This window comes from Taeniopygia guttata, chromosome 1A (assembly GCF_048771995.1).
Source record: "Taeniopygia guttata chromosome 1A, bTaeGut7.mat, whole genome shotgun sequence".
Classification (NCBI taxonomy): domain Eukaryota; kingdom Metazoa; phylum Chordata; class Aves; order Passeriformes; family Estrildidae; genus Taeniopygia; species Taeniopygia guttata.
In genome coordinates, this window is record NC_133025.1 from 67890306 (window position 1) to 67907226 (window position 16921).

The window sequence follows — 16921 nt, forward strand, 5'->3', positions numbered from 1 at the left end:
TTCGTTTATAGCAGCACTTTTAAAAATATCTGCTTAGAAAGAGGTCCAGTTTAAATTAAGACATAAAGGAGATGGTCGATTTAAATAACTTGAAAATTATTTCAAACCTCTGTCCAAATACAAGTGAAACCAAACATGAACACTGAGAAATTTAGTGACTTTCTTTACTCCCCATTTCTCTTATGTTCATAACTAGTGACAGCTCAGATTAAATCTACATTTAAACTCTGTGTTTGAAAGGGAATATCCTCTCTCAAATGGTACAAACCACAGTCCCAGATCCAAACAGCCAAGAAAAAAAAAACAAAACAAAACAACAAGCAAACATTGGATGCTAATGTACATCTTGGGAAGCGTGAGGTGTGCTGGAAGCCAGCAAGTGTGAGCTCAGAATTGAAGCTGAACATATGAGCTATGGATTGCTGGGCTATTTGCACAAATCACTCCTTATAAAGAACTTCTTTATCACATTTAGTTTGAAAAGGAACACGCAGAACCCAAAAAGTAAAGATTTTGGTTTAAGAAGCAGCAATCTGCAAAAAAATGGGTAATGGTATAGGCTGCATCAGTATGCTGACAGCAAATAATAGGAATATATTACATATACCATTTATACACATGTACCACTGAACTGTGCAAAAACAAGAGTGGTATCAAATAACCAGAAGAACAGCACAGGTATTTATTGGAGAAGAAATCCAAGCAACAACCTCTACATCCAGAGAACAAGGGTGAAGGCATTCTAACAAGCCTGAATTCTGATTATCAATTTTGACCTAACAAATTTGGATAGCAGGTTTAAGGAGAAAAAAAAAAAAAGAAGAAAAGAAAAAAAAAATTGCCACAACAAGAAAAAAATCAGTTCTCAAAAACATTGCATTATTTCAAAGCCAATTTTGAAATTGTTTTATTGAGAAAAAAAAAAAAAGACAGTTGAAAACGTTTAAATTATAGTAAAGCTATTTCTTTTGGTAGGTTTTGCTCCAACTTCTGTACAACCCATTGATCTGCCCACAGCCAGCTCCTTCCATCTCTTACAAGCTCAGCTGATTACCAGTCCTTATCACTTGACCAAGATCATTTCTTTGAGGGCTTAGTCTTGCAAATTACTGATATTCTGCCCTCAGTCTACAAAGCACTTGGACAGACATTAGTCTTCAGCAAAACTGCAGATGGAGTTAGAGTTAAGACTTGTTTTGGATCAGGGCCAGAGCAGGTTTTTCTTCCCAGGATTAAGTCCTAAATCTCCCTGCAGAAATGGTTCAGTTCCAGGTTTTTTACCCATTGTTTTGCTCTCTGAAATTCTTCATTTGCTTTCATCTTTTGGAGGAAAATCAAGGCCTAAGGCCTGGCTCACTCATATATTGTTGCTCTTTTACATGAGCAAAATAACTTCAGTGAAGTGTCTTAAATAAAATCCGGGAAAATTATTATCTGGGTGAATGGATGTGTTTATGCACTGCTGGTTTCAGACAGCTGGTCACTAGGAAAAATCTTTTCCCCACTGTACACTTGAATAAAAACTGTACCAAAGTATCATTTTTATCCTCATTGTGATAAGAATGAAATAAGCACAAGATCTTTGCCAATGAGATAATCACAAGCTTTTCCTGATAACATCAACCAGGAGGGACTAAAGAAGGAACAGAGCAAGGGAATTAAAAACCATTATTCCATAAGATTTAGAGGCCTGCATATTTAAGGGTAATAATTGGATTAATTTTTAGATGTAGCAAGTTTAAAAAACAAATTAACAACATTTCTGGCAAAAAATCGCTGAGGCAAAAATCTGTGGCATGCCAGGGAATAAATTCTCATTTTTGTGGGTGAGGTGGTGGAAATTTTTGGTTTCCTTTGTTCTTATTGATTTCAAAATATCAGAGTGAGCCTTTCACATTGCTCTAGATTTCAACTCCCATGCAATTACACTGTGGGTTTTTCCCAGTTTACAATTATTTGACAGAATTTTCTGAGTAATATCATTGACACCATTTTATTGCATGTTGATGGGCAAAATCTGCTCTGTCCCTGCCTTGCCAAAAGGATGCAGAATGATTGATGTAATCTCTTGACTTCCATGGAGTTTCTCTCCATAGCTCTGATGAAAGCTCAGTCTAACTTCAGCGTTTGAGTGGATTTTCAGCTCAACTGCAATTTTTGCAGTTAAATGGAGCAATAGAAAGTAATCACACCTCGTGGCAAAGCTGGACAAAGCTCATCTCAGACAGGTTGTGTAACAGAAAAACCACATAAAAAAACCCACATGATTGACTTTCAAAGTCAATCATGATTTAGGGAAAATTAATAATCTGGCAAAAGGTCCATTCTTTATTCATCACCTGAAATGCATCTTGTCTAAGGTAGTAAACAACAATACCAGTTCAAGTTCACTTTAAGGCAAATCAATCTAAGTAGATTGATCCTACTTTCATCTCAATAAAAGTGCTAGAATTTTCAATATTTGGTATTTTTATTAAAGATACAAAATGCTTTGAATGTAGTAAACAATGACTAAATACTGATTTTCTTCAATATTTTGAGCTCTTAGTTACCCTTTTTCAAAGAATTATTATTTGACCACCCCAACAAAAGCCCAGGTGGCTATTGAACAAGTATATCTAGGCTCATATTTCTGTGAGGAAAGAATGCTCCTGGCTAAATCTAATATAATTAAGGACTGCTACACATGATCCCTTAAACAAAGTCTGCTCTGGTAGAAATCAATGACAGGATGCATGTTAATTCTTTATTGCCAATATTAATGCAATCTTGTGTGAGCTGCTCCTTTAGAGTATGTTTTAAATAAGACATGTAGTGAGGCAGCCTTCAGCAAGAAAAGCAAGCTGGGCTGGTCAGGGAATAGGTGCACCTTGAGAGCATCTCATTGCAGATCAGTACAATAATAATATATCCTGAATATATAATAGTTATTATCCTGAATAATTGGATCAGTTCCACTGCCAGCACAAGTCCCTGCTTGAGGCAGGGCCCAGATAAGCTGCCTGCATTTATATTCCTGGGTGGAGATAGGAGAAGATACTCCTTGGTGTCGCTGCCAGATGCCTTTTGGTGGAAATGAAGGCAGACTTTGACTTCTGGTGCACACTGGGCTCTCACCTTGACTTATGTCAAAATACATCTGGACCTAAAGACTATTTCAGGTTCTGGAGTCTGGGTCTAGCCTAATTTAAGCAGAAAGTAAAGAATGGATTAAAAAAATTAGAAATCTGGAATTCTAGTAGTATCTTTCTAAGTACTTAAGTAATTAAAAATCTATTTGTCTTTGTGTCCCTTCCTATAGCTGAATGTTACAGAACATCATTTTGCATGCAGCTCCTACAAGGAAAGCTCCTGCCTTTCACAGCAGCTGCAGTTACCAAACCTACTTGAATTATCTTTCTGCTTAGAAGGCATTGCAATATTAGTCTCTTCTGTACAGTTTCAGATCAAATATCCATCTTGTGATGGATGGATCTGTTTAAGTACATTACATTAAAAAAAAGAAACAACACAAGAAGAACCCACACAATACAAAATTCCAGGTTTAATCTACCCAAAAGCCTCTATAATTCACCTTCAGTGATACATTCCTTAATTATATGATGCAAATTATTATTTTCCCCCTGGAACTCAGCCTTTTTCACCAAGCCTCACCCTGAAGGACAGTGTTTCAGATAATCTAACCAAGGAGCACCTTCCTCCCAACAACTGGCTCCTGAAGCCTTTAGGACTAATTAAGGCTCTAAGTAACCAGCAAAACTCCAGGACTGCATTTCATATTCCTTGCCAAAGTCAGCTCTAGCTGTAGCTCTAAGGAGCAGCACAGCTGTAAAATACCTGAAAGCAGGTCAAAATTCAGTCTGTCATCAAACACACCCCTTCCCTTTCTCAAATCCAGGTCAAAATTCATCACATCTGACTCCAATGATGTGTTCCCACACCCCCCTTCCCCACATGATCTGGGATGGCACAGTGGGATCCTCTCCCTTATTTCTGCAGCTTTTCTGAGCTGCACAAGAGATCTTGGAAGCCACATTCACCTTCCCCAGCAAGCTGCTTTGCACAAGACTTTCAGCTTGTGCAGGAAAAAATCTCCATGCAGCAAGAACTCCCAGGCCCACACAAGGATCCCATAGAGAGAAAATACCGTGTGCTCATGATCGTGCTTATCAAGATGAAGTAAAGAAAAGCCAGAAATCCCATGGGTTATGAAGTCGTACAACTAAAAATACTACAGGCTTTTGACACTTCAGAGAACCAATTTTCAACACATTTCTGCAGTCTGTCTGTGCTTGGTTATACAAGGAAAAGAGTTTAGTGCTGTTTCCTCAAAGGTAGGAGTGAGCATGAGTTTACAACAAAGAAGGGTTATCACCCATGGCCTGCTGCTCAACTGATGCACTTACACACTGTTGGCCCTTTGGAACACAGAACTCCTCAGATAGTTCTTCCTTGGTCAAGCCTTAACCTTAAAAATTTTCCTTAAAGTTGAGATTTTTCACATATGATAAAATACAGTTCATTCATTTTTGTAACTGATGTTGATTCTACTTAGTAAAAGTCAAACCAAGAAATATTGGAGAGATAAATTCTATTGCTGAATAAAACTGCCTTCCATTTTTTCCACTTTGATTTATCTGTAATCCCCATAAATTTATTAGCTCAACCTTCAACATGCATAAAATCTATTTTTGCATTATGAAAATGTAAAAAATATTCAGTTATATTCAGCCACTGAAAGAGTGTCCCTGCTATTGCTCTTGTTGAGGAATTTCAAAACTGCAACATTCAATCCTTTCTGCAATACTAAAATATACTAAAAAAGTATATTTTTCTAATCTTTGAAAAACATTGGACTCTCCACATTTTCAAAGCCTTCAATTCTGCCATTCAGGTCTTCAGAACATCCACAGGAACAATGAGTTAGTTATTTTTCAACAATGGAGAAATGGACAACTTGGGATGCATTTGAGTAATTACTTGAAGGATCAGTGGCCAAAACCAAAAACACATCCTTTAAAAATAGCAGCAATTGTTTTTCCATCTGAAAGAAAAATTAAAATATTGTTACATAAACAAGAAGCTTTAAGCTCAACATGACCCAACAAGTGGGTGAATGTTGGAAAGAAAAACTTTTATGTGATATCTGAATTGTGCAGTTTCTACTCCAGCCTACTCTTCTTCTGTAACAAATATACCCCTGGTTTTAGACATTTCTACTTCTTGAAGAGGATAATTTTAAAAAAGGCTTTTATTCTAAGTAACTATGCTGCAATTATTTTAATTATTTTTTATTATTTAATTTTTTACTCCATTTATAGGCCATTATCATTAGCAATTGCATAGGAAAAATTTTTCTATGCATAAACAAAGTAAGCCTTATGGCAATAAGTGGTAACTTTAGGAATCTCTAAAAAATGGTTTTGTCTATACCTGTCAGAAAGCATAACCTCTTTTTAATGACATAATTACCATAATTATTGAATTATTGAATATTGTCGTTACAGTCAACTCATGTAAACATGCCACTTTATACAAAAGAATTACATAAAGGCATTGAAATACACAAAATTCAAGCTCAGACCACAGAATCCTAGAATAATTCGGGTTGGATGCCACCTCAGCAGATGCTCTAACTCAGCCTCCTGCTAGAAGCAGGCTCAGCCCTGAGTGCAGACCTGTCTGCCCACTGCCTCTTCAGCTGGCTGTTAAAAGCTTGCAAGAACAGAGGCCACAGCCTCTGGTAGCCCTTTCCGAGGTCTGATTGTCCTCATGGCAATATTTGTCCCGTTTAAATCAAGTGTCCTGGCTTGTAAGCTATGCATGTATTCTCTTGCCATCTGTTGGAGGTTGGGCAGCTTTCTTATCTCTTCCAAGTACAATGTCTCTCTCCGGGGAGATATCTTCTGTTAATGGGCCATTAATGACTCACTGCATGACTGGTAAAGTTACATCATCCCATTGTGAGATGCTCCACCCAGAAGGAGGAGCCAAGCATCCCTACCTGCATAAAATCAGCATTTTTGGGACACCAGGGCAGCTCTTCGCTAGATTCCCAGAGGAAGACCAAGCTCAACTACTCCATCACCAGACCTTCAGAGAAAACTCCACCCTTCTAGAGATCACTGCTCCAGCAGCATTTCATCCGCCACTCCAGGAGGAACAGCCACCATTTAACTGGACTATTACCTACACCTTGACTCCTCAGGGTGTCGGGTTTCTGTTCGTAGTAATTACATTTTTTAAAAATTTTTATTTAGTTTTTTTCCTAGTAAAGAACTGTTATTCCCATTCCCGTATCTTTGCCAGAGAGCCTTTTAATTTTAAAATTATGGTAATTTGGAGGGAGGGGGTTTACCTTTTCGATTTCACAGAAGGCTTTTGCCTTCCTTCACAGACACCTGTCTTTCCAAACCAAGACATCAAGCCAGAAGCCTGCAGCACCCAGTGCTGGCTTCAGGGGTGCAGCCCTGCTGAGCTGCTGGGTCAGACAAGTTCCAGTGTGTTCAGGGGCATGAGGACACAACATGATGTGGAATGACTCATAAAAGAGGTTGTCATCCTTGCACAGGACCTTGGTTTTAAAGGTGGTGATTAAATGTAAAAGTTGTTGTCTGAGAAGAAGAGAATCAAACAGAGATTTCTTTAGTAAGTATAATTCAAATCCAATCACTCAATCCCCATTGTAAACAAATGTTTCCAGCACTTTTTTCAGATATTCCCAATTAATTGATAAAGCTGCTCAGAATTCAAGTGTTTAACTGGGCAACTATAGGATCTAAAGATTCTGCTTCCTTTTGGAAATGCTCCCTCAAGCAGTGTCACCGTCCTACACAATAGAAATAAAACATTTATTATTATGATTTGGCTGCAGAGCTCCAATGCTGTTTTACTGTCTCAGCAGTTTGAAACCCAACACACTACAAATAAGCCATTTATTTGTATTTGTGGTCTATTTATGGGTGGGGGTTTTTTTGTTTGTGGTTTTGTTTTTTTTTATTGTTGTTCTGTTTCTCCTATGCATTAAATAAAAATACCCCAAGAGTTTTGGTAAAGTCTCTTTCTAGAAGTTTCCTCCCTGTGCCAGAAACTGGCTGGGTATCACATTTTAAAGCCTTATACCACACAGAGCATTCAATGAACCTTTCTGAAGCTCGTGTGTAACAACAATTTGTGGTTGATGTTGCCATTAATAAATGTTTCTACAAGTCAGCATCCCTAAATACCATCTCCTTGCCTGGCACAGGAGTAGGAAGACACCTAAGGGAGTTATGAGTCTTAACAGGCAAAGGCATTAATTCCAAATTACATAACGAGGCTAAATATCTTTGCTTCCCTTTATAAGCAGAGATCAGGATTTGCTGCTGTTAAACCAGAAATCAGGCTCTGCTGGTGTCCTGAATTACCTGCAGGACTCCTCCCTTTCCTCCACTGACAACAGATCAGCACTCAGATGAGTCTCCTTTCCTTAAAGAAAAGCTCTCCAACACTATGAAACCAAATGCCCAATTTTTGGTTGTTTCCAGGGCAGCTAAAATGTGTCTTTTCGAGCTGGAATACATGGAAAGCAGCATTTAATGAATAGTCTTGCTGCTTGTGGTAGTTTAGCTCTGGAGAATTTTTGATCTCTTAACACTCCCTTCCAATTAGTCCTGTGAAAAATGAACAAAATCAGGAATATACTTCAAAATATAGGATGAGTGTTGAACACTTGGTACAAATGAAACATAAATTTGCACCCCATTAGGGAAATTTCAATGCACAAACAGTCTAATCTTAAGAGCTATGTTTATTCCATAACATTAATCTAACAGTGTTTTAATAGCTCAAAGCAGCACCTACACCAGGTTTCTCTAATTGTCATTCAGAAGAAGCTTGCAAGCAATTAGTAGCTTTAAATTTCTTGGTGCCATCAGTAACCAGAAAATTAATCAGAGTTTTAACAGTAAAAGGGCTGTAAAGAATATATTGCTTTCTCTCTTGAAGGCAAACATTTTTACACTGGATTATTTTAAGAGGTTATTTTTAGTCTGGCTGGATAGTTAGCAGAGTTTTGGTGCTTGTGAGATTTCCATAAATCATGGAAGAAGGTGGCTTAATGATGCAGATGGCACAGGGTCATGGAATGCACACACTGCCTGCCTTAAAGAAGACATAAAACACGTTCCTCTCCCCATGGCATGCCTTGAAAACCTAAAAGAGTTTTTATCTTTGTTTTACTCGAAAGTCAGCCTAGTAATTCAAATTTCTGAATAGAGCTTGTGCCTTTTAAGAGGTGCCACCCTGAGCCCCATGTTAAATAGCTGTGTGCCTCTGGGGATGGTCATTTCAGTGAAAGGGTTGTGGTTGTCAGGGGGATAAGAGTGGACCTTCTTAAAGCCAAGCTGTCTGCCCCATTCAGGCTCAAGAGAAAGTGCAATCAAGCCCTTTATTGAGCTGCAGGTGATGATGGTGATTGCCTCAGATCTTATAATAAAGCCAGACAGACCCTAGTTCACAATTAAAGTGGCAGTAAAAGGTCTGGGTTGTAAAAGTGGGAGGAAGACAAAACCAGGAGTTGAGACAAGGTTTGTTGAGTGAAAAACTCTTAGGAGTGACACACATGAAGCTTTTTAGAATGCTTCTGTTGTGGTCTGGAGAGCAAAAAATTATCCACAGAGCAAAAGTGCATACAAGATTGTAACATAATATATGCAATTTTAATAGATTTCTTATGTTCTGTAAAACAAGAATGAAAGCCACAAACTTTCCTGGTAGGTTACATCACAGAGAATAGGAATGCCAAATTTTGAACTCCTGGAGGGGAGTCCCACACCTCCAGCTGCAGGACAGTCACTTCTTGGGAAATAGGGATGGACCTTGAGAATGAAACCTTCAATGCTTCAGTTTGAAATAGGCCTCATTTGATCAAGAGTAAATGGTTATATCTAAGCTTTACAGCCAATGGGGAAAAAAAAAAAAGAGGAGGAGTGTGTTAAACTCAGGGCATCTCAACAAAACAGGTGACTTTGACTCGCAGCAGAGGTAGGATGCCTGTGACCAGTCTCCAGCTGGGTGAGAAGGGCTGTTGGAAGTAGATTGTATCAATAGCAAATTGTTAGATTTAACTGAAACAATGGAGCCCCCAAGATGCCTTCAGAGACAGAGAAGATGGAGTTAGAAGTAACTCCATGGACTGCAGAAAATTAGATCAGCAGTTTGGAGTGGATGTGCATTAAATGCCTTTAAAAGGTAAATTAAATAACCCAGCCAGCCCTGGCTGTTTTGAACAGGACACTGTGAGCAGTCACACCCAGCATGGGGACACCAGTTACAAACATTCTCCACATTAAATCTTCTTGTACTCAGGCTGGACTCTCAGCCTGTTTGCTGACTGAATCAGGAGAGGAAACATAAAGCAGCTTGGACACAGACCCACATCCACCCCACAGGCAGGATGGATGGGATGGGGGCCCCCAGTTTGGCTGCCTGTTGGAAATCTCTAACACGAAACCAGTATTTACAAAATACTGAGTCTGAACATCAGCTTCCAGGGAGAGATGTCAGATTCCACATTCATTCATTAAACCACTGATACAAGATGAATACTTATCCAATTAACAGTCATTTCAGGCCAGAGTTGATGCTCTCAAAGGCAACAGAGAACTCAGAAAATGCACTTAAAAATTCTTCATTAATATCATGAGCTCTTAAAGACTTCCGAAGCATACATCAAAAAATTTAGAATGCAAATACCTTTCAACACTTTTTTACCAAGATGTTTGAGTTAGCAATGGGTGAACTTTTGTTAGCAGTAACACCTGAAACCATTTCTGCTCTCTTCACCAAAAAGAGCTATCCCCTCATCCATCTCCTTGTTTTGGCCAAGGTCAGCAGTGAGCTGCTGTTTTGGTGTTTCAGTCTGCAAAACAACAGAAAAATCTTAATCTTTCATCCTTTCCTACAAGGATATTCTTCAGATGAACTCTGTCCTTTACCAGATGGAAATAGAATATATAAACAGAAATCATCTTGGCTGTGGAAAAGATACTGGTCTTTTTTGTTTAAGATTTCACAGTTTGGAATAAATTTCATCCACACAGGCCAAAATATTATAAAATTCTTATAACTAAGCTATTTCATTTGATATATTGTTTCCCAGTGCCCATTTGCTCTGCACCTGTATGCATTAAGAGGCTGAACTGCAATCTTGTGTCAATGGAGAAAAAGTGCTATTTCATTCCTGAGACAGAACATTCAAGTAACAAATGAAAAAAACAATGTACCATTGGACAGCATGTTCTTTAGCCATGTAAGAATATGGCAGCTATATTCATAGTTCTAAATTATAAGCTTCCTGTAGAATTTATATTTCTAGCTGAGCCCAAAACAAAAAAATTCAACTAATTTTAAGTATTACTTTTAAGTATTTTAAAATGGAACATTTATTCTTTTAATCTTTTCCCCGACTACATCCCAAAACATTTAATGAATTTTTAAAATACATTTTATTATGGATGATTCCCCACTAATTAAGGGTATAGCACAGGCATTAGAGAATAATGTTTCTTAAGGAGTACACTTCATTGTGTTCCTGCAATCGTACCATCAGTGGATACTGAAATAATGAACAGTTTAAATAAACTAGTGACTGCCTATTTAGTTAATCTCCATTAAAATTTTACGCTGTTTTCCATGGGTTTTGTGTTTCTGTAAAGATGGGAACCCTGGGTAAAGGACTAGAGACTTAATTTTAGTTAGTTTTTTTTTTCCCTGCAGTTTTAATTACTGATTTTTATTGAACCCCTTCAAATTCAACATGTGCTTAAAAGATTCTGAAAATCTGGCATTATTAGTTGCCTTTTAAAATAGATGTTTTAAAATAGATGTTTTAAAATAGAAACTTTCAGAGTTTCTCCACCTCACAGGATAACATGCTGGGAAATTGGGGCTCGTAACATCAATTTTTTATATTTTCTTCCATTTCATTGGAGGGAAGCTCTGACTGCTTCTGTCCTAAGAAACTTTTATGCTGGTTTATTAATCCTTCATTTACAAATGGTGCCTAAAGGTCTTTGTTGATGCCTCAAACTTCCAGGGCATATACAAAGTCTCAGAGACCAGTTCCCAGAAACTTTGACAGGGAATATGGTAACAGTAATTAGTAGCCAAAAGCTAGACTAATCAGCAATAATGATTTCCAGATGAGGATGGATGATCCACCAGCACCATCACCTCGTGTCCTACAGTCACAGAGCAGCACAGAAATGCTCAGCATCTGTTACCAGCTACGGCTCTTTCCTAATTCTGGAAGAGCTGATTACCTTCACCAGCTGTGCCCTGGACAGAGAGGAGTCTGAGGCTCCTAAATTCCTTGATCACCTTACACATAATAAATTCAGGGATAGTTCTAAGAAAGTATTTGGATGACACTAACATTTCAAGTATTCCAATAGTTGGGTTTTTTCTTTTAAAAAATATTATGGAGAAAATTTGCAATATAAATCTCAGTGTATCATTCTCTAAAACAGCACCAAAGAGAAGGAATATATTTTAAGGAAAAATTACATAATCCAAGCACACAGGGAAGGAGAGAAGAAATAATTTAGCCCCCAACAGCCCCCAGCAGTGAACCAGATTTGAGTTTGCAGGACTGATGGATAGCAGACCATCCAGTCCTTGACTGAAAAGTGTACTTACTACTTTTTCTTCAGAATTGTCACCATCCCAGTGACATGAATTGCACAGAGGCCATTCCAGCTGCAGAGCACTTGGCTGCACGAAGGTTGGTTCCCCACTACAACACACTCCCAGCCCTGGAAGACAGCTGGTGGATTTGAATAGATGGAGAAGGACAAAGATTGTAAAATATTCCTTAGCACAATAGGCAGTGGTCATAATATATTTGCAGACAAACATTTATCAAGTTGATGTTAAGTATTATGGCAAGGAGGAATTTTAAGGGCTAGACTCGAAGGAGGATGATGAATTTTCTTTATGTGAAAGCACAGGGGAAAGCACATCTCTGGAGAATTTATAAACATCAAAATGTCTCTTGGGCCAAGGTCACACTCCCACAAAGCAGTGTTATTGTCACACACTGTAAGGACAGACAGACCCACTCTAAGTTAAGGAGCATTCCACACTGAAGATTTACCTGGCAGTGCATTCTTGAGGCATTTAAACCCTGGCCCTGAGAGTGAACTTGCATCTGAAGGATTTGGGTAGGAAGGAAGTCAGGATTAGATCATGCACAGATGAAGATTCCTATTTAAAATCCACATCCACCTATGTCTCCCCTTGTAACAAGTACAGATCTGTTTTACAGGACATGAAATGGCCCCAGAGAAGGAAACAGGGAATATGCTTGCCAAGACACTCTTCTGTGAAAGGGCATTCCCTGTCAAAGCCGTGCTTGGATTCAGAATGGAAGATGGAAAAGTGCCCTCCAGCCTCTCCAGGCCTGCCATGAGGACTGGCACTGCAGTGAGCTGCAAGCAGCTGCTCCTCAGTCTCACCTCCTTGGACAGACCTGTGTCCCCTCCTTCCTAGCTGCTCCAAACTCCCAGCAATCACTCAGGGTCTTGAAGACATTAACAACGGCAGCAATTTCCCCTTCCCATTCTCTTGATTAAACAGAAGGAAGGAGGTAGAAAAAAGATGAGAGACATAAAACTCCAGATGTTGTCGACACCAATATCTGGTTCCACCAGAGAATTTGAATGCTGAAGCAATGATGAATTACAGTGGGGTCCCTACAGCAATCCAGATTGCAATCATAATACCACTGAGGGAGAATAAGGGCTAGCATTCATTAGTGTGAACAGCAAATGAATTTATGACAATTTCCACTGGTACTTTCAAAGAACATGAACACATCTGTAAGAAATTAGGATGACACACCAGTGTAACTCATTCATTAATAACGTCTGAGATTGCACATTTGTTGCAAAATTTGTTGCGTGGTTTTGTTTTTTTTTTTTTTCCAGTGGGTTTTAATTCTAGAAGCGTACTTTATTAAAACCATAACACAAATTTCTCTAGGAGAAGAGTTCTAGCCCATTTGCTGACCATTTTGTAGGTGATTTTATTTTTAGTTTAACTTTACTTTGGTGCAGAAACTGAACTTGTTCAGGTTTACAGTGAGTAGATATTTAGTCATTACAAAATATGTGGAAGAGAGTTAGAGTCACCCTGCTTTCTTTTTGATAATACAGCAATTAAATTGACATTAACAAAAACCCATTAAACAATCTCTCTGTGATCAAAGGGTGGAGGGAGAAATAACAATACCAGAAGAGCAAACCCTCAACAAAAAGCAAACCAAGTAACAGCATCACCAAGCTGTGATGGGATCAGAGCTGTCACAGCTGTGTGTATGGCTATGAGTGTGGACTCTCAGCTTGGCCATTTTTAAGGACAGACTCTCAGGATACAACCTGTTCAAGGGTGAGAAGAAACAAAGGCTAGCAGAATTTTAACTCAGGCAATATGTATCTGCTGGCCATGTGTTGTAAAACATGGGCTGATACCTCTCTCCTCTACTTGGCAGCAGCTGCTACTGAGCTGATGCCTCTTAGCTTTGCTCATGCATCACTGCTAAATATACCTGATAAAAATCTTGCTACTGCAAGAAACCCGAGCCGTGTATTTCTTTCTCTGCACAAATGTGCCAAATGCCTGCTGAGCCAGAAGGTCTGCATTAGGACAGAGGCATTTGCATGTGTGAGATCCACACTGTGCTGTCAAGAGCATCCCATGTTCATCTCCTGTGCCCTGTTTTGGCACCTCACAGAGCCAAATGGGACAAAATGTTGAAGCCTGGGTTCTGCAGGTGGCTCCACAGAGCATCTTCAAGTGGTACTGATGGGGAAGCTGTGCCTCCTCTGGCCACTCCATTAAGCCTGTCCATCTTAGGTTAAACACAAATAAATACTTGCAGGATTGTGGTCTTATTTATTCCATTAGAAATAAACACTTCTAAAGAATAAAGCCTGTGTTGCGTATTTGATTTTTCTTCTATATATTGAGGAAAAAGTGGAGCAGAAAAGAAGTTATAAATGCTTAGCTTACACTCAAGAAAACATATAACTGTAAAATCAGCATTTCATAAGCTACCAGGGAAAATATGAGAAAATGCAATATTAATTTAAACCAGCAATACTTCACATTGACTACAAGCCAAACTAACAGCAAAGCTTATCCATAATTTAATGACAAAGTTGCATTATTTTTCACTGTGTTAGATTACTGTAACTGAGCAGATTTATGTACATTGCTGAGAGCCAACACAAAAACATTTGGAAGATATTCTCTGAAAATTAAGAAAACAATCTGAATCCTTCCATGTGAACCTTTAGTAATAGCTGCAAACATAGTGTTAACATGCTAGTTTTCCTACTAGTTATCAAATATCATCTCAGCTCCCAGCAGAAGGGCTGGAAGGAAGGATGACAAATAAACCAAATCACAGATTTGCTCTGTTCTAGACCAATCCCCATGGCAGATCTGGGCTGTTCTCTACCACAGCAGCCAAGACAGGAGCCCTGAGTTCAACAGCCCCTTCCTTACTGCAGGAATTGTCCCAGAGGAGTCTGCTCTCTCATCCATGCCACCTGTGGCATGATCTGCTCTACAGTTTGTAGACACTTGGACTGAGTTGCACAGAGGTGCTCAGGAGATGAAATGCCACTCAGTCCCACAGGATTCAGAAACTCCTAAATGACCTGAAATCCTTGCCTTGTTTTTAATTTCTCATGAATCTCAAAAAACCTTGTGCCCAAATCTCTTTTTGGAAGTTGTTGAAACCTACAAAATTGCCATCTATAATGGGATTTCCAGCTCAAAAAAGGAAAAAAAAAAACAAACCTCAAAAAACAACACCACCAAAGAACCAACAACCCACAACTTCAGCTCCTTTCCTGCTCACGTGTCTTCTTCACTTGTTAGCTTCCAGGCCTGCAGTGTCACACCAGTCCTCTCTGCCACCTTTCAGGAATCAAAGGCCATTGGCTTTCACAAAAAAAGACACCTTCAGAAAACACACCAGAAGCACACAGGATGAAAAAATAAGCCAATAGAAGTGCTTAGAATTAAAAAAAGTAGCACCTCCAGACCAGGCAGAAAGAACTCTCTGGCCTTTGGCAGCACCTGGATACATCCTTTGAAGCCCATAAAATATTGTTTAATGGTACTTGAAATTCTGAGCCTTTCTAAAATGCATCTGTCAACTGTAACTGCTTGGATGGGTCTCTATAAATCAATCCTGAAACAGCATTTTGTTTTGACTTAAGAACACGTGGCTTCATTGGCATTTCAAGCTGTTCACACTCCTATTTCAGCATCTGCTCCTCGGCCATCAAAGTTTCTGGTGAAGAAGGGTAGTCCAAAGCTCAGGCTGCAGTCCAAAGCTCTGACAACAGAGTAGACAGTAAATGAACCAAAATTCTTGTTGTGGACCACTGGTGTCATCTTCCTAAGTAAAAAGGGGTGCAGTCAGGTCTGGATAACAGGGAGCTGAACTAGATATGTCCCCCACAGCTGCAGAAAAGGAGTGTACCAAGAGGTGTACTCTTCATTTCAGCCAGTAATTCCCACAACACAGCTATTTTCTTGTGCTGGGATTACTCCTCCTCCTGGTAAAACAAGAATAATGTCTTTAAATACACCAAAATGCAATTTTCAAAAATTAATTAAGCTGTGAAACACTATATGAAACTCACCAAGAGGCAGAAGGAAGAAATCTAAGACACTTGGTTCTGATGGATGGGAAAGAGTGTTCTCCACATTTTCTGCTGGATGAGGCTGAATTCAGACTGACAGCACACAGAGCATCAGGGATCAGACCCCAGCACTGCTTCCCTTCTCTCAAATTTTCATAAAATGGAAAGGCAGAAAAGGAACCTGCTCCATCCTTCAGCCACGTGATGGACTTCACTCACTGATCTCAATATTGGTGCCAGGGTAACATTTTTTTGATTAGCACAGATGGCGAAACCATGGAGAAAATACACTATGTCAGCCACTACAGCAACAACAAAAAAAAAAACCAAAAAAAAAACCAACCAAAAAAAAAAAAACCAACAAAACACCACATTGCTTATGACAAAAACAAGGTGGCCTTTGAACTACAGGATGAAAGACTAAGGCTTTCAAAATCCATTTTGGGTGGGAAAACACCCCCCAAAACCTCATCAGCATTATGAAACACAGTGAGTACACAGAAAACAAATGGCAATTGGAGCACTCCTGGACCAGTCTTGGGCCTCAGCCCTCTGAAACCTTTGCCTGTGTCCACGATCAGTGTTTACTGAATTCTTCACCAATAAGAGACTTCAGCACAAGCTGACTGCACGGCCACTGGGATTTTAATGCCCAATAAATTATCTGCTGTTTTGGAAAAGCCACTTATCGTATTTAATTTGACAGCCCCATGCAGGGTGAATTCCATAGACACAAAACAAATGTCAGGCCTCAAGACTAACACACATTTCCCCAGATGCAAAATACACATCAGTTGCTCTCTTAGGAGGGTGGAAAAATGTAATCCCTCTAAATTATGCAAACCAAGCAGTGAGAGCAGGCTTAAAGCCTTTGCTTTTAAGAACTAAAGCATAAACCACACTACTGCTTTATATCTGCCTTCTAATTTTTTCTGCCTTTCCATGGTCTGCAATGCAACTATTTTGAGATCTGTTCCTGAGTGCCTCCAACTGGCACTTCTTAGATGGAATTGGGTTCTCATTTCTTTTCAGGACTGCCACCTGGCCCCCCAAACTATCTTGCTCCTGTAGAAAGACTTGGACCATTGTAGATCTTTTCCAATCCAACTTTTCTTTAATTTTGCATGAAGGAAGACAGTGAGAGAGTTTTTCTTTTACTATTGTGGTCTCTCATTCAGATCTGAGTTGGAACAGAAACAGAGAAGGAACATCCACTGAAC

The 16921-nt window shown here is 39.1% G+C and overlaps 1 long non-coding RNA gene across 1 annotated transcript; it reads right to left on the minus strand.

The window, feature by feature from the left end:
- Positions 1-8985: 8985 nt before the first annotated feature.
- On the minus strand, positions 8986-16019 carry LOC115493485 (uncharacterized). Its single transcript, XR_003958307.4, has 3 exons — positions 15702-16019; positions 11680-15614; positions 8986-9901 (listed from the first exon to the last, which is right to left on the minus strand). It is a non-coding gene; the product is annotated as an uncharacterized lncRNA (long non-coding RNA).
- Positions 16020-16921: the final 902 nt, after the last annotated feature.